Raw genomic sequence first — 19464 nt, forward strand, 5'->3', positions numbered from 1 at the left:
ATTCTAAATAAAACATGACAATTTAGTGGTTGTAGGTCAACCGTAAAATAAATATGTCTTTATCGACGGCTAAATGAGCAGACAGATAACCAAATAACAGCACTCTGTGTCTTTTAAATTAGATTATTTTGTTTTATAATTAAGAAAAAAAGATTTTATTCCCAGTTATAATAATATCTAATATTATTAAGACAAATAAAAAAGGCTTGTAAATGCAAATTAAAAAAAAAAAAAATCGATTTAGCGGGTTAAAATGATTGAGAAATAAACACGCTTTTCTAATAAATGTGTCAGCTGGGTCCTGATCAGCTGATTTTATTTGATATATCTAAATTTAGGAGGCACTGATATTTTTTTTTTTTTAAATAAATACTTTGTAGGTTATCAGATGTTTCATTTTAGATTTTTTTTTTTTTAATTTAAATAAATATATAATATGAACAAAGAGAAATAGTAAGAATCATAAATTGCAACAACAGTAATAAAAGAAAAACCAACGGGGAATTAAAAATGGATAAATTTACATTTTTTAATAAAAGACTGTATTAAACAATTATGATATTAATATTGAAGATAAAAGAATTGAACATATATTTCTGATTAAAAATAATAATAACAGTGAAAACAACCAAACGCTCCAATCTCCAAACGCTCCAATCTCCAAAGGATTCAATCTCTTCAATCTAAAATACTTCGAACTACACGCTCCTGACTATACACACTGTGACCTTAACATTCATTTTTATCACCGAAGTTGCTAAAAACACGATACAGAAAAACTCCACTTCAGCCTGCAATCTCTGATATAAATCCTCTAGCTCCAGAATCTTTCTACTAGAACTCTTCCTGATAGCCCGGACAAGACGTCTTTGAGGAAAACACGATTTTAAAGAAAATAAAAGCCCTAGTTGCACAGAATTTCTTGTATTATAAAATAATGGAAATAAAGATTCATTTCCATTATCTGACACATGTAATCATCCCTCTCAAATAATCATCACTCTCGAAATAAGAGAAAAAGAAAAGAGAAAATTAATACCATTCCAATAGTCCTTTTTTAGTGTGAGGCGCTGGTATTGTATAATACCACTATGCAACTAATGCTTTATATGATGTTCATTCAAACAGAACTTTTTACCAAAACAAAGCGGAACTTTGCAGACAGTGCAGCACTGTCCTTCAGCGCACTGTTCCTTGAAATGTTTAAGTTCCCATGTTTTGACCCAATTTTTTAATAAATAATATATGAATTAACAACAGCTGCATCCAAATAATAGAACAGCATGCGGTGCCACCATTTTTTACTATCGGTCAAGTTTATAATAAATATAAAAATTATTTCACTTATCTTCGCAATTACCATTGGTGCATAGCACTGCCAACTGAATGAAAAACTTTAAATAACATATTAAGCTGTATGTATGAATAACTTCAACTTTTCGAGGTGGGTTAAAATAAATCCCACCATGCAGCAAAAGCTAAGCAAAAGGTGGGACAGTTTTTAACCCACCTAGCCGCAAAGAGTTAAAAGACAGTGGTGGCCTCGTGATCTCCTCTCAAGTGAAGAGAGTGGACTAACAGTCTGATGTTTTGGAGAGTTACGGACTGGAGTAACTTCTCCACTCGTTACCTTATCATTTATTACTCTGTTGTTATCATTGTTACTTATTATAGCGCCAACGCGTTGATTGTAGCACAAAAAAACGCAAAATAAATAAATATGTAAAAATAATAAAATGTTAAACTTTTAAAACTTATTTAATTCATTAAAAGTTAATACAGTATGGTATGTAACAATTTACTACGAACTTGGTGAGGGACTTAAAAAGTTGGAATAAGAACGTAAAAGGCAATTGGAAAACGGTCACGCCAGAGGTCGCGAAAGGGCGGTAGATTAAAGTAGTTTTTACCGCCAGTATTTACCATCTGTCTCTCTCACACACTCAGTAGGAGATCAATGCAAAGCGCATGTGCAAACAGATATGGGCGCGTGTACAAGAAAACGAAGTCTTCAGAACAGAGCTTCGTTATTAGGTAGTTTATTATAATTCTAGTTGCATGCAATTATTAGTGGATGCGCTGTACATTGTACATTGTGGAGGTGGAAAAAGGAAGTAATCTTAAGACGGCGAGAGAGAGCGAGAGACACACGACTTCTCGACCTCCCAGAGGGAAGTACGCCATCTATGACTTCCTCTCTTCATCCGGCTGGACACGTCACACTGAAACTACGTTTAAAAGTGGATTGCATGTGATCTGAACTTCTCTACACGTGCAACAACCATTTGTCTCAGAATGGAAAAACCATTTACTGCGCGCTTAAATAACTGATAACTATTTATAAAGAAGTTATTAGAGGTTTCTAGTTTTTAACATCGCCAAGAGGTCAAACTGATGCAGTTAAAATGATGCTGCAAGAAAGGTGATCTGCTAGAATGGGAGTGCCACGCTTTAGTTATTAAGCACTAAAAGCGGAGATCTCTTAAAGTTATAACTTAAGAGTCTTAGATGAGAATATAGCTAAATTTAAACTAATCTGTCTAGTTCTATGTTTTTACAACTTTCGTTTTATGTTTTCTGTAACTATTCCAGCATTCCAGGAATGAAGGCTTATCTCTACTGAACTATTACTATGGCTAGCGATTAGATCAACGAATTCAGAGCCATGGAGGAACTTCAGTAGCTAATCTTGCCTAGCCTCTGCTTTTCTTTATCTTTTAATTATCACAAGAGTTCCTCGGTCACTAATCAGCAACTTAAAGTTGATAATTACTCGGCGCTTTTCCAGATAACTTTATTTTCTGTAAGTGATTACTTTCTCTCTTACTACAAGAGGCAATACAGCGATCTTGCAACCGGAAATTAACGCTTTTAACAGTAGTTAAACGGCGCCGAGTGAAAATGGGAAAAAAAAAATGCAAAACCTAATGAGTCAGGTCCCATTTCCGGTTGATTCTTTTAGGGCCAAAACTATAAGATCCAAAGCGACAGTAAATAATAAAATGAAATTGTAAACAGAGGCAACAACAGCCAAGATTCTAATGAATCAAATCTTATTATTATTTATTTTATTTTTTGAGTAACTTGAATGCACATTCAGGCAACCAGATTCTGGAGATCTCAAACCAGAGATGATTAACTGAAAACTAAAAAAAAGCTGAACTTATTTCTTCTTTTAAAGGGGATGAAATTTAAAAAGTGACTGATCACTAGCGCCCCAATTGGTAATAATTGGAAACTTATAACGGCTAGATTAGCAATTGTAATAAATGGATGAAATTTTGAATATTAATTAATCTAGACCAAGCAATGAATAGTATTAAATGATATAAAAACAAAAAAAATTAATAAATCAATAAAAATATTAGAAATTAAATAAAATATCATGTCTCATAACACAATGTAGTGACTGAGAAAGAATTCACAATTACATGCTAATTTACATTTAAATAATGTATAATAGAATTACATATTCAAATGTTATTAATAATAATAAATGTAACAAAAAAAAAAGCTATGAAAATGTATGTTTTAGATGTAGTTCTAAACTATTTTTTTGTAGAATACAAATTCCAAAGATTGTGTTGTAACACCAGTATAAAAACGTTTTTATACTAATTTAACAATAAACAGCTTTAAATTTTGTAGATTTTAAATATGTATTAAAAATAACTACAATCACAATTAATTTAAACAATTTACATCTTTAAAGACTGATTTTAAAGATTGAAACAATAGTTAAATTAAAATGGACAATTGGAAGGGATAAAAATGGATTGTGAGATAGATTAGATTAGAAAAGGGATGGAACCTTTGCCCTACGGGACCGCAGCTAAATGAGGGCTTATTGTACCTTCTCCCTTTTGGATCTAGTTGACGAAAGCTCCCCTACTAAAGAGGTGGAGGACTTTCCCTACTAGTTCTATTTGCACTACAATATCTCCATAGGTTTCGGTTGTGCTATCGCTCGATTGAGGCCATTTCCTCCACTTCCTGACACAATCCGCACAACGGTCCCAAGCTGATAAGCCCTCACCTTATACATAGATGCTTCCTGAACCTACCGTGTCCCATGAATAGAGTAATCTTGATTTCTACCCCAAGAACAGAGTCACTCTGGTTCTTTGTTTACACAGCCAAAGCATCATACTCTTACTGTGTTTAACTTCCAGGACACATTACCCAGCTCTTTTCATGCTCTCTCTTTCTCTCTCCAGATCCAATCTTTGAGAGCCGCCACGAACCGAGCCCCTGATGATCCCCAGGACAGGATCACCAGGCCGATGAAAGGAGTTTTAGCTCCATTACTGGCCAGTTGATCTCAGGAAAAACTCATTCCCCTTAATCCCCATATGATCCGGCCGGCACCGAATTCCAGCCGAATGTGTATTTCCTCCCAGACCAGGGAAGAGGTCATTCTGAAGGAAACCAGGGCCTTCAGTGCCGCCTGGCTGTCCGAAAAGATGCATGCAGTTATGTAAATCAGGATAGTCATTAAAATAATCATTAAAAAATATAATAAATCTTGCACAAATTAAATGACTTTAATATACATAAATGAACGTTGAGGCGATATTAAGAATCAATCATAATTAATTATACGTTGTCCATTTATTAACGTTATACATGTACAAGACTAGATCTTTTTTCTGTTCTTTTTAATGTCAAACTGCTTTTAAAATAACTTATTTAAGTTATTTAAGTTATTTACATTTAATAATTTTATTTACTTGTTACTGGGTGATTGGGCGATTGGTATATAGAGTGATTATTACAAGAATTATAAGAAGGCCATTCAGTAGATACGTAATTAGGTTAAAATTGCAGGTTAGCTGGATGTTACAATTAAGGTTGATCTTTTCCTATTAATTCATTGCGATAAACGAAGAAAATACAAGGAAATGCGAGTTAGTTTGGGGTGGATATAGGAGTGTTTTCTGGTAAGAAGAATCACTGTACAGACCAGCCCTGGATGTTGTAACTAAGGGTTGATCTTTTTCTATTAAAAATTAAAGTAAAGTAATTGTCTATTTTTTCAGGTGGGCTTTATGTCCAACTACCAAATTAGGTATCTTAGACAGAGGTGACTAGCAAACATACTTTACTGTACAGTTCCCATATTAACCATTAAATAAAATCCAAGACCTAGACGGGGAAAACCGAACCTACTAAACCAACAATACATCTTAGCGATGCGGGTCTAGTCTAACATTACTGTAAATTTCTCATATTAATCACGAAATAAGACCAAAGGACTAGACCAGGGGATCGAACCCACTAAACCAACAATACATCTTAGCTTTGCAGGTCTCGCCTCTTAACCGTGGCTCGGCTACCGTGGCGCCTTCCTTTTCTATTAATTTATTGAGTTAAATGAAGGAAATAAAAGGAAATGCGAGCTCCTTTGAATGTACTTATACAAACTATATTCCATTAGCAATGATTTAAACATTAATAAAACAGCTGATTACCATATTATCCAATATCCATTTAATTAATCAGTAATACTATAATTTAAAAGTCTTTTATACTTTCGACTACTGTATTGAAAGTATTGTCGTGTCAAATTTAAAAAGGAAAAGTCTGGCGTTGATGATCGTGGTTACGAATTTTTGTAAGTGGAAGATCCCTGGTTCGAATCCCGCGTATATCTACTTTTTTTTGTCAAAAAAAAAAAAATTAATAGCTAAGTATGAGCTTCCGCCTCGGTCCTTGCCACCTAATTGGTAGTTTGGACGTTAAGACTCGCCCTAATATAAATAATTTTACTTTACTATTTTAGATCGAGATAAATTTTTTAAAGTACGTAAAAGGGGTTTCAAATGTTTATTTCATTGGGAGGCTATTTTTATCTATTTATTATATTTAAACAGTATAAATTTATTTCGTTAATTTCGAGAGGATAAAATAATATTGGAAAGGCAGAGATTTTTAGAAGCGTGTCGCGTCGTCTCACATACACACCTTGGTGTTACCGAACGGATATATTTAGGTGGCACTGTCTTAGCCTTCTCTACCCCCACCATTCGCAATCGCCCACCAATGGCCACATTGCCGCTAGTAAATCTGCTCTACATTTCTTATGCAACATCCCGCATACAACACAATATTTGCTATTCCAAACGAGACGAGCGCTGTGTTGTGCCCTTGTGTAGTCATGCATGAAGCTATTGCGGTGGCTGTGGTGCTCTCTTGTTATTATTCTGAAGGCAGTGAGTTTTTTTTTTTGTGAACGGCATTAACTCACTCTTTCTCTCTCTCTCACTCTCTCGCTCGCTAACCCTACCCCTCTTGACGATGGTCGTTCGCTGCTGCTAGATAGTAGTTCATTTTAACTTTCTCTTAATGTATGCAATCGATACCGCGTATCGATTCCAGCATTTTTCGTATTGTAACGAATTTTATAATAGAATAAAAAAACTTTATTTGGATTAGCTCACAGTGGTTAGGCACTCTGGATTCCCACGCGAAGATCCCGACTTCGAATACAGCTACTGGCCCTTACAATTTTCTTTTCCTAGAGGAACTTCTTACAGCTCACTTTCCGTTTAGTTTAGTCTGTAACGAGAGAACACTGCTCGGAGACCCCCCCAAAAAAATCAATAAAACAAATTGCAAGTCCGTTTGTTAAGCTACTTTCTTACTTGAAGTCGCTTAGGTGTGAAAAATCCCATTTAAAAGAAATTGGATTTCTATTTTAGATGCCACTATCGGGCAACAAAATCAGGTTTTTTCTTTTTTTTAATACAAAAATCAGTCGATCGGAAGTATCACTTAAGGAAATAAATTTCTAATTTTCTTTTTAGTATTTTCCCCAAAAAACGGCTCCAACGATTTTCTCTAATCCTTTTTTTTTTTCCAGAAAAATCCGATTAAAGGCACTTTTCTCTACAGTAGCTATTATTGTTTATTATACCGTCCTGCCTTGGGTGCCACGGTAGCCGAGCGGTTATAGGCTAAACCCGCAAAGCTAAGATGTATTGTTGGTTTAGTGGGTTCGATTCCCCTGGTCTAGGTCTTGGATTTTATTTAATGGTTAATATGAGAAATTTATAGTAAATTAAGTAAGGCGGTTAAGAAACTAGACCCGCAACGCTAAGATGTATTGTTGGTTTAGTAGGTTCGATTCCCCTGGTCTAGGCCTTGGATTTCATTTAATGGTTAATATGAGATATTTGTAATAAATTAAGTTAGGCGGTAATAGACTAGACCCGCAAAGCTAAGATGTATTGTTGGTTTAGTGGGTTCGATTCTCGGTTTCTAGACCCTGTACGTATTTTATCTAATGGTTAATACAAAGCATTTAACAGTAAAGTATGTTTGCTAGTCGCCTCCGCCCACGACACCTAATTGGTAGTTGGACGTAAAGCCATCTATATAATATTTAGCTATAAGAAACAAGTACGTGGGAATAAAATTCTAAAATTAAAAGCAAATCAGCTGATTTATATATTTTAATCTCTTTGTGATATTTCACTAGAAATTGTTGCGAGCCTTTTTCTTTATATCTTAATGTGTTTATACTCGTATCTTAACCGTTGACTAGGTTTCATTAATTTTCATTTCATTATTCTTTTTACATTTTTTTTTTTTTTTTTTTTTTTTTACATTACGTAAACATTTTGTATAACACACATATAACCTCCTTCACTCAGTCCGATAAGTTTTAATGATGGTAACGTAAGTGAAATCGAAATCTCTATGCTAAATCGATTAATCTACTTTTGATGATGAATTAAAATCGGAAAGCGGTCAGGGATACAGTCAAAAATTACAAAAAATCGATGTTTAAAGTAAACCTTGACGAACTGTGCTAAGAAGAAGAAGAAGGAGGAGGAAGAGAAGGAGAAGGAGGAAAAAAGGGGAGAGATTAATTAATTAATTCAAAATTAGTAAAATTAAAATTTTAATCCTTGATTCTTTGTATGTAATATATAAGGAGTCTGCGCGCAAAAAAAAAAAAAAAAATCCAATGCAACAGGTAGGAGTGTCTTAGCAATGTCAACATCTATGCCCAATGGTAGGGGGATGGTAGGCTAGCGTACTTGGAGGAGTAGCCATACAGGTATACAGAATTCCCTCCTCGGGTGGGGAAAAAAAAGCAACAGAAGGAGATTACGTATCTCCGAGTAGGTTGTGCGTAGTGTACACAAGGATCAGCAGGCATTCAGCAGTCGCGTATGTATGTCGGTAGTGCAAAAAAAAAAAAAAAGAAAAAAGAGGGGAGATTCCCCTCCCGCAGGCTGGGGCAGTTCCCCTTCACTTTGGGGCCGCAATAAATAAAAAAAAACTTTAAAAATTGAATGAGGAAGGCTAAACACGAGTCACACTCTAGTAGAGTGCGGGCGGGTGGATGGGAGGTGGGTGGAGAGGGGGGGGAGTCGCACACGACCAAGTTTCATTCTAATTTATGTAAACATTCTCTACGTCTCGTCACTCGTCCAATCCCAGCCCAAACTACATCCACTACGTCCACCACAACTCGTTCTATAACGTGTTCTGTTCTACTTTACTTTTACTTCGTCTTAGAAATTCCATACAAAACTAATTAGGACAGTTTTTTTTTAAAATTATCAATTATTTATTTGGTGCTCTTTGAGAACAACCAGAGCACGGATAAATGGACGTAAAACAGGAAGGAAAATCATCAATGGATTTTTCTTTTCTCAATTAATTCATTCATAATATTCAGATTCATTTCTTCTTCAATTATCACTTTGAAGAAGTGGTTTTCCACTTTTTCATAAAGCAAAAAAATTTTCAGCTTTTTTGAGACCAAATTTGTGTTTCAGCTCGCAGCAGTGCTGGATAAAATTCTTTAATTTTATCAGCAATTTTATTTTTTTTATTGGATCCCTGACTTGTTTTTGAACCATCAGAGGCTATATTAAGCAGTCATGTGTTAAAGATATCTATTTCAATTTAGTTACTGACTCGCTACTACACTTGCCTAATAGGATTTTTTTTTTGCAACGTTTTTCTCAAAATCTATTAACTCTTAACTTGTTGCCAATAAAAAAAAAATTACAGTTATAAAGGAGGATTTTCCCTATAATTTAAAGAAAATTTGGGAATTTTATCTTTTATAGGAAAAGAGAAAAAAATTGTCAAAGTTGGGTGTCTTTTTAACATTACGCTTTTTCGTGCAGTTTTTGACGTGTAACCCTTATACAACTGTCCTACCGTAACACTTTTTTTGGACTAAAAACAGAGCTCCCTAAAAACAGATATTTCATTTCCGAAATAAGCTGTACAATTACAATATTTCATCTCAGTAGAGTAAGATTAGAAAACGGGACGGCGTCTACGCCCCACGGCACCGCAGCCACTAGAGGCTTATTGTGTCTTCCCCTTTTGAGTCTAGTAGTTGAAAACTCCCCTTCTAAGAAGGTTAAGGACTTTCCCTACCAGTTCCTTCTGCGCTACAATCTTCTTTGGTCTCAACGTTCCAAAGGTTTCATAGCAACACAATCGAACAACAAGTGAGAGGCCGTCTCCACCTCTTCCTGGCCACAGTCTGCACAGCGGTTCCCGAGCTAATAAGCCCCCCAACTTGTTTGCAGATGTTTCCTGAACCTATCGTGCCCCGCGTGCATAGGCCTGTGATCAGTGTAATCTGATTCCTACCCAAACCCAGAGTCTCTTTGGCTCTTTGCTTACACATCCAAGGCATCCACAGTACTGCTGCTTTTTTTTTTAACCCCAAAGACACATCACCCAGCTCTTCTCGTGCTCCCTCCAAATCAAATCTCTGAGAGCCGCACGAGCCGAACCCTCGGTGATCCCCAGGACAGGCTCTGGGCTGATGAAAGGAGTGTTAGCTCCGTTCCTGCCCAGTCGATCAACTGTCTCATTTCCCTTAATCCCCAAATGATTCGGCACCCAATCTAGCCGAACTTTATTGTGCCGAGCCAGTAGTTCTAGGACCTTTCTACATTCCCAGACTCAGTAGAGTAAGTTGAAAATAATAATAATAATAAAGTGAACCAAGCATCAAAAAGGTTACTATTATTTTTTGAATACATGAATAGATGAATAAATAATAAATAAAGTAAAATACAAAATATTGTCTGTAAACACCCCGATTTTACGATTACTTTTATTTGGAGGCAATTTGGATATTTATGCAGCGCTATTTCATATTTCAACGCCATTTTGGTTGAACTCTCTCCCTCTCATTCCCTCTCTCTCACTCAATCATTCTCTCTCTCTCATACACACACACACACACACGCAGAATGAGAGAAATTTATGGAGCGTGAATAGAGGCCTGTTAACAGCTAAAGATGATTACTAAACACAGTAGGTAAAATATACTTCTTTTTTTTAAGACACAAATTTATCTATAAAATATTTATTATTAAACCAAGGTGAAAACAGCATCTATCTGCTCTGCAGCCTAGCCAAACTACAGCAACAACAACGGAAAAATCAGTCAACTGTAAACGTGTTTAAAATATCTAATCATAAAAAAAGAAAAGAAAAGATTTCTATAACTTCCTGGTCCAGAGAAAGGTACCATAACTTGCCAGATGTTGTGCTTAAATGTTATTTAGTTTATTTAGAAGGCATTGGTTTTTTGGAAATAATAAAACATCTGTTTTGGAAAAGAAGTTTTGAAACTTTAATTAGTAAAAAAAGTGTTAGTATCTTAAAAAATTGAAAACTTTACTAAGCTCAAACTTTTAAAGTATTTAACAAAGTACAACATCAGGGAACAATATCCTTCAATAGAACGAAATACATAAACTAAGTGTGAGTTTACTGATCAGAACTCCTCAATATAAAACCATGGTAACGCTTCTCCTGAAGGCATAAGCTCTTATCTGTTCCCCGTTTTCCCTGTTTTTGGGTCTACCTTTTTTGTAAGAAAGCTGTTAAATACAATATTGATAAGCCATTTCCAAATTCAGGAAACCCACCAGAATGGTTAGGAAGCTATAAACAGCTCCAAATCTTCTCCGCAGAGGAGACTTTTGAGTGGTAAGCTTGGCTAGACTAGCTATAGTCTTTTAGTTGGAGGAGATTGGAATATTTCTTTAAGCAGGTCACATCTAAAAAGAAATAATCACATTACACCTCTTGGAGAACCTAAGATCTTCCTCGTCTAAATGTAAAAGAGGAGCTTGGAGATTTCCACCGGTACCCAAAACCTTTTATAGCATTGGAAAATGCTTCATAAACGCAACCATCAATGAACTGAAGTGAGTAGTTGGGGTTGGTGGACGTATACCCCCCCCAGGCGATATCGAACTTTATTATTAGGAATCATTATTTCAGGCTGAAAGAACACATGCACCCGCATGCTAGCGGACGGTTATTTCAGGAATACCTGTCGTATTGCGTCGGCGTAAAGCAAAGGTGACCTAGGGCCTAGGCTAACTGGGCAATTTGAGGCTTTCTTTAGAATTAAAAAATAAAACACACACATATACAAATTAGTGTAAATGCCACGTTAGCCGAACGGTTATAGGCTAGACCCGCAAAGCTAAGATGTATTGTTGGTTTAGTGGGTTCGATTCCCCTGTTCTATGCCTTGGATTTTATTTAATGGTTAATATGAGAAATTTACAGTAAAGTATGTTAGGCGGTTATAGGCTAGACCCGCAAAGCTAAGATGTATTGTTGGTTTAGTGGGTTCGATTCCCCTGTTCTATGCCTTGGATTTTATTTAATGGTTAATATGAGAAATTTATAGTAAAGTATGTTAGGAGGTTATAGGCTAGACCCGCAAAGCTAAGATGTATTGTTGGTTTAGTGGGTTCGATTCCCCCTGTTCTATGCCTTGGATTTTATTTAATGATTAATATGAGAAATTTACAGTAAAGTATGTTAGGCGGTTATAGGCTAGACCCGCAAAGCTAAGATGTATTGTTGGTTTAGTGGGTTCGATTCCCCTGTTCTATGCCTTGGATTTTATTTAATGGCTAATATGAGAAATTTACAGTAAAGTATGTTAGGCGTTTATAGGCTAGACCCGCAAAGCTAAGATGTATTGTTGGTTTAATGGGTTCGATTCCCCCTAGTCTAGGCCTTGGATTTTATTCAATGGTTAATATGTGAAATTTATAGTAAAGTACATATGTTAGGCGGTTATAGGCTAGACCCGCAAAGCTAAGATGTATTGTTGGTTTAGTGGGTTCGATTCCCCTTTTCTATGCCTTGGATTTTATTTAATGGTTAATATGTGAAATTTATAGTAAAGTACATATGTTAGGCGGCTATAGGCTAGACCCGCAAAGCTAAGATGTATTGTTGGTTTAGTGGGTTCGATTCCCCTGTTCTATGCCTTGGATTTTATTTAATGGTTAATATGAGTTTATAGTGAAGTACATATGTTAGGCGGTTATAGGCTAGACCCGCAAAGCTAAGATGTATTGTTGGTTTAGTGGGTTTGATTCTCGGTCTACGCCTTAAATTTTATTTAATGAAAAATTTATAGTAATGTATGTTTGTTAGTCGCCTCCGTCCATAACACCTAATTTGGTAGATGAACATATAAAGCCTGCCTGAAAAAATAGGCATTACTTTACTTTTTTATTTTATTTATTTACTTTTTATTTTTGAAGGAAGTTTATTTGAAGATCTGTCAAATTAAACATTAGATTAGAAACATTAGACCTTTTTAAAAATTATGGTGACCTCATTCCTAAACAGGAAAGGACTATGATATTAAATTAGTTTTTTTCTAATTGTCTTCATAATAAATATCAATTCATAAATATATTTCTAAGATTTATGTATTTATAATAAAAAAAATAAATTAGTGAATAAATAAACTATAAAGACTGGTTCTTTGTCCAATAATTTTAATAACTGGTCTTTTCAACAGTTTTATATTAAATTATTATAATTAAAATATAATTTGAAAGGCAGTGGAATAACATAAAATATTTTTTTTAAAAATAAAATAAAATGAAGCCTGTTGGGCAAATCTTTATTTTCAGGCTTACTATTGTAAGTCTGGGGGGGGGAAGCTAAGAAGTTGTAAACGCAATAAAAAAAAGCTCAATTCTCGACAATCTATTCGAACGATTGAAACCATTTACCACAATATTTCAAAATAATCACGAACGATTATCGTATTAGCGAACATTTTCAATTTTGGCCATCTTTAAGGACAGAACCGTTCAGGAAAGAATTTACAATTCTTCTTTTTTCTACTTACTAGAGTAAGAGAAAGTAGAAAAGGTCAGAATAATAATCATTGCTTTGAAAATTTACACCGAAAGCTTTCTCACAAACCATAAGAAAAGTAGACGTACAAATTTTAACACAAACTTCATTCATAAACTTTATCCATAAATTTATGGATGAAAACGAAAAACGTCATTAAAATTTTATCCACCATTATCACACTAAATCCAAAAAGTAAAACCATTTAATTATAAATTAATTAAAAATCATAACCAAAAAAAAAAGACCATGTTTTGGCGTACAACGTTGAAAATGGTCACCGAGTCGCCATGCTGATTTGTAACACATGACTTTTGTGGTGAGACGTCAACAAATTAGGAAAATATTAATTCTTCTTTAAGATAAGTTGTGGATCTGCCTCTTCCGACTACTCTCTGGCACGGGCTGGTGTACCTCAAGGTAGTATTCTCGGACCGCTCCTCTATACTGTGTACACATCTGACCTACCAACTGACTCAAACACACTGCTCTGCACTTACGCTGACGATACTGCTATTCTCTCTTCTAACTCAGACGCCATTACCGCTTCCTCTCATCTACAGACACATCTACACAAACTAGAACCCTGGGCCAAAAAGTGGAGAGTCAAATTCAATCCTCAAAAGTGCGAACAGATAACTTTTACTCTGCGTCGTAATTCTTGTCCCTCTGTAAGTTTCAACTCCATTCCTCTTCCTTCTGCTAATTTAGTTCGCTACCTTGGGATGTACATCGACAAAAGACTAACGTGGAATCCGCACACTAAACTGAAAAGACTTGAACTCAACCGACGAAACAAATTACTACTGCGACTAATTGGCAGACAATCCAAACTACCACTGGAACATAAACGACTAATATACAACAGCGTACTCAAACCGATCTGGACTTATGGACTCGAACTGTGGGGTTCAGCCAAACTTTCTAATTCACAAAAAATACAGTCCTTCCAATCAAAAATTCTCCGTCAGATTACGAATTCTCCATTTTATGTCTCTAACTCCACCCTCCATAACGATCTCAAAATCTCATACGTAACTGACGAATCCAAATCTAAATATAGAAAATTCTTTGACTCTCTTCCATTCTGTACCAATCCTCTTATTCAAAATCTTGCCTCCACAACGATTCCAGATCGTCCTCCACGACGATTGAAACGCTGTTGGCCTCGTGACCAGCTCCAGTAATGTAAGGAACTCCAGCGAGAGTGTTGCCGGAGGGCAGCTTCTCTCCTCAAGCTGATCCAGCCATAAAGTCTACTTTCATCATATTCACTGATTGCATTTTATTCTATTGTAGATTGTGAATAACAAATAAATTACAAAAAAAAATTAATTAATAAATAGATCGATTAATAAATAAATATATCGATCGCATAATTGAATTCTTAATTAATTAAAATATTATGATAAAATTAATGTGACAGGTGGAAAAGAAGTTGGTGCCGAACAGTTTCATAACTAATTTAATGAATTTTAAATTTAAGAAATCTTAATTGACATTTTATTACGCTTCAGTAAATATTGAAGCGTAATGTGTTAAGTTTAAAAATTTTTTTGTTCTTTATTTGCGTGAATAAAGAAATATATAACTTTACTTTCTCTTGTTAAGAAAATGTCCGGTAGAATTGATTGTCAAAAAAAAATGAAGTACACAAAAAGAACGTAATATTAAATACAATCATTCAACTTTCTCGTAAACGGCTATTCTAAGTTAGGATATTCTTTACCAGCTGTAGATAGACGAGGCGTGTTTTTTTACAGTAAGTACCATTTTGAAATTCGGCCGCTGCAGTGCTGCGGTCGACTTTTGGCGCATGCGCGCTGTGCATCTATATCTGTCAGAAAGAAACCAGACTCTATAGAGGAAACATTCGAAAGCATTTTTGGTGAGTATTTAAAATGCCTTTGCCGATTCAAGTTACCCGCTGATTGTATACGTTTTCTTAGTGGTAAAGCTTGTGAAAGTGGCTGAAATTTTGTCTTGAGATCAGTGAATTTTATGTAGAATATGAGCAGTGAAAGAATGGCCGCACGAATGTTCCCGATGAGGAACGAATTGGACCAACCTCGCAAGGTCATTACTGAAGATGTTGGCGCCAGTAAGTTGACCAAAAAGGTGAAAGAGAACAGACGCTTTACGATTTCAAAAAAAGTTACCAAAAGGGGTTTCCACCAAGTGACCAAGAAGTGTCTCTCTCTCCATGAAACTGTAATCGGAAGCTTGAATTAGCGGAAGTTCATGCTGGGTTACCCTGGGAAATGTTGACTGAGATATTCACGTGCGTTAAGTTTCTCAGTTAATTGACTACCACCTGTTTCTGCATTTGAAGATGCATCTGGATGGTCAGTGATATGATGATGAAGTCACAAAACAACCGTGTTGCAGTGGCTGTCAAATTAAGCGGCAGACTTCGATGAGGATGGGATTCAAAAAGCTGGGTTCTACGATACGATAAGTGCCTTAATATTAGGGACAATTACGCGGAAAAGTAGATTAAGGTACTAGGCTTTCATGTTCAAGAAAAGTATACTTGTTTTTCTTTTACTTCAAAACGGCACGCCTAGTATTTTACAGTCTTACCACCTGTGTACCTAATTTAAAAAAAAAAAATGCTCTGAACGGAAGTACAACTTAATTGAATGGAATCTTCAATATTTTGAGATTTTTGTAAAAACTACTTTTAAAATTTACTGTTAGAGTCACTGTAAAGTTGGCCAATAAAAGTATTGTGAATAATTTTGTATGTTTACAGAACAAAAACACACATACGTACACAATTAGTGTAATTTCCCATAAAACTTTTATTTTGAAAGCCAAAAAAATTGCTGCGACTACCTATCTAATCAATGAACTCATAGTTTTGACTTTCTAATCATTCCTTCATTCATAAAAAAAAATGGTACTTTATGGATGGAAACAAAAGACGTAACATACGTCATTAAAATTTTATCTACCATTATCAGACTAAAACCAAAAGTAAAAGTGATTGTTCTTAAGTTGTGAAAAGTTGGAAAAACCAAAATGTGAAATATCTACCATACGAAGGCTTTTCATTTTTTGTGGCATTTAAACTGTAGAATAGATTACTAGAGTTAAGCCATTAGGAAAGGCTCTGTGTCATCCGGTTTTATATAAGCGCTACCACGATTTAAATAGACACAAACACAGAAAATGAAAAATTACCCACATATTTATGGAAGTTTTGAAACATGTTTCAACGTCACTAAACTAAATATCTAACCATGACCTTGTTATGTATCCCATGAGAAATAAAATATAAATGTTCGGCCATTATAAAGAAATGATTTACATATCAGAGTGTTTAATAGTCAGCTGACTGTGAAAAAAGGACAGGAAAGATTCTCTCTCTCTTTCTCTTTTTCTGTAGTAAAAGAAGAAGATTCAGATATGAGTGGTGTATGCTGGAGAAAGAATAATTATTACAGATGGCACTGATAGTATTTACGAAATTTTACTCTTTAGAGGAGTGGCCAGCTTCCCTAGCACAATTGGGTAGAGAAAAAAAAAGAAGAAGAAGAAGTTTCTTGTTAGGTGAAGAAGATGAACAACTATGGATGCTGGGACAAGCTGGACCAACAATAAAGATAAAAAATGACCATTACAGATTACTTCAGTATGCGCCAAACTACAACGTCTTCCTTGGTTCTGTCTACCCGCCAAAGAAACAGCTTGACATTGCGGATGGTTATTAACAAGAAGACTTGATGTTATCTTTTACTCTTAGCTATTTTTTGAGGATACTGGAATGATACTTTGAGGTCCCTCTGAAGAAAATATAGGTGCCTAAAATTTTTGAGGCCCCTCGAATATTGAAATCTTTTGAGATTTTTTTAGAAATTAATGTTTGTCTAATCACCATTATCTCAAAAAAGAAAATTTTATATTTCCACCAGGTTTTACCGCGTTCAGAGCAGGTAATAAAAAAGATTTTTCCAACAAAAATCGATCAACCAAAACAGTGAAAACTTTACTATTATAGTAATAGTAGTAATCGCCTATTTTTGAATGCGGGCTTTACTTCCAACTACCTAATTAGGTGTCGTGGAGGGAGGCGACTAGAAAACGTACTTTACTATTTCTCATTAAACAATTAAATAAAATCCAAGGCCCAAGACCGGGAATCGAACCCAGTACCACAATTCATAAATTAGCTTTGCAGGTCTCCTTCGATTATTGCTAGTTGAAAACTTTTACTTTACTAACATATTCGTCACTGGAGAGAGAAACTAAGCTCCTTATGGCTGACCCAAAGGAAAACCCAAAACCGGAACTAACTAGGATGAAAATCCCCCCCCCCCCACTTTCTGGTTTGAGAGGAAACAGCTTAAGCTCCAACACTGTCCTCCAGTTCCGGCCAAAGATCCTAAATCTAGACTCCTTCACTACCTAAACAATTCGTCCATAATGTGCTTCCTCCTAAGTCGCACGAGCTCCAAAAAATGGAATTACGTAACAGTCCTAACTAAGGAGGAAATCAACCAAACGTCGGAGAAAGAAAGAGGCCCGTATAAGAACCAATATCATCCCACAATCTAAACCCGGATGAGCCCCGATTTAGCAGAACTAAAAAAACATAGTTAAAAATAAGAAATTCAAATTTAGCTTCTATTTTTAGACGTCACTCTTGAACTCTTGAACCAAAAGTCAGCCAACCGGAAGCGTTCCGCTTTATTAAATCGATTTTCCAGTTTTTCCTCGCAAATAGCTACCACCATTTTCTGACCGGAAATTTGATTATGGGTACTTCTAAGCGGAGGGGAAAAGTTGTGCTTACCTCTAAAGTGTCATTACTGGTTATTGCACTATTTTACCACCTATATATTAATTTTTTTTTCCTTTATTCTTAAATTCGCAACTGCGTAATACAAAACGCAACAAGCAAATATGATATCGGATCGTACATAAATGCGATATAGAAAAATAAAATATAAAGTAAAAACTAAGTAAAATAATAAATAAATAGGTAAGTAAATAAAATAAAAATCACTGGAACAGCGTTAATGAAGGCCATCCAACTATGATCATCATAAGTCGGTTAAAGTAAAATACCGGAATGGATTGAATACGAAGGTTTATCTCTCGACCAGGTGATCCCGAGGCCACCGGCGCTTCAGTCTGCGAGGTGGTTAGTGCAGGACAGGTTGCTGATTAAGGGGATTATGATGTTGGTAAAGTATTGGAGTGGAATTTGATGTAGCGGGGTCTGGGCAAGGTCAGAAACAAGATGGGATTCGCAGGTCGGTGTGGATGGTAAGGTTGCTCACAGGTAGAAGGGTGCATCAGTGATGGTTCGAAGGATTTTTGGACTGGAGGGTTTGGGATTCTGTTTATGTTTGAACGCTTAGCTGTTCCGTACAGTTCAAGTCCGTAAGTCTAGATGGTGAGCTAGTAGGGCTGTTTATAGTCGTTTCTTGTTTGTCAGAGTCAGTTTTAGACCGTTTGTCAAGTAGTCTCTTCAGCATTCGACCAACCTCTGGTTTAGTTCAATTTCGTTTGAGTCTAGCATGTTGGATTCCATGTGAGTTGCTTGTCAAGGTATATTCCCAGATAACGAACGGGTATCCGCTACAGGAATCGGAATGTGATTCAGGTATATACTGGAGGGAGTATTTTTCTATTGAAAAGTGAAGGATATGCAGCGCGAATTTATTTCCGTTTATTCTCCATTTGCGGAACCCAGGGTTCGAGGATATTTAGATAAGCGGAAGGATCTAGTGGCTATAATCGGATCGGTGTTATGGGAGAGGATAGCAGTATCGTCTGCGAAGGCATATAATAATAAAAATCAAATTTTGAACTAAATTCCCCAATTTATAAAAACAAAAATAATTGACCGGAAGTGGATTTCACTTTTTAATTTAAACTGTGGAAGGAGAAGGTCGTGTTAATATCAGATTATTTTAGAAACATTCTCTAAAATAATTGGTCTGGAAAAAAGTATTTTTTTCTTTTTTTGCCTTCTAACTTCATTATCTTTTAATTACTTTTCTTTTTTCTTTTTAATTAAAGTCACTCTCTCTTGAAGTTCTTTAATGAGCAATTCAGGTGAGGTTTCATTGACAATTAACAATCTATCAACAAGCGTGCACGTAAACTAACACCATATTGTCTCCAAGTGAGTTCCAAGTCTGTTCTGTCTGTCTGTACTAAGACAGCCAGTGTGAGAACCTACTAGAGACTTCCTCCTCTGCCCCTACTACGCCCCCAGATCGTTTCACCTAGAGTAATCAGACTTTTAATTGTAACTGTAACAAATACGACAAA

The sequence above is a fragment of the Rhodnius prolixus genome, unplaced genomic scaffold (genome assembly GCF_049639745.1).
Source record: "Rhodnius prolixus isolate KJV_2025 unplaced genomic scaffold, Rpr scaffold_5, whole genome shotgun sequence".
Taxonomy (NCBI): Eukaryota; Metazoa; Arthropoda; class Insecta; order Hemiptera; family Reduviidae; genus Rhodnius; species Rhodnius prolixus.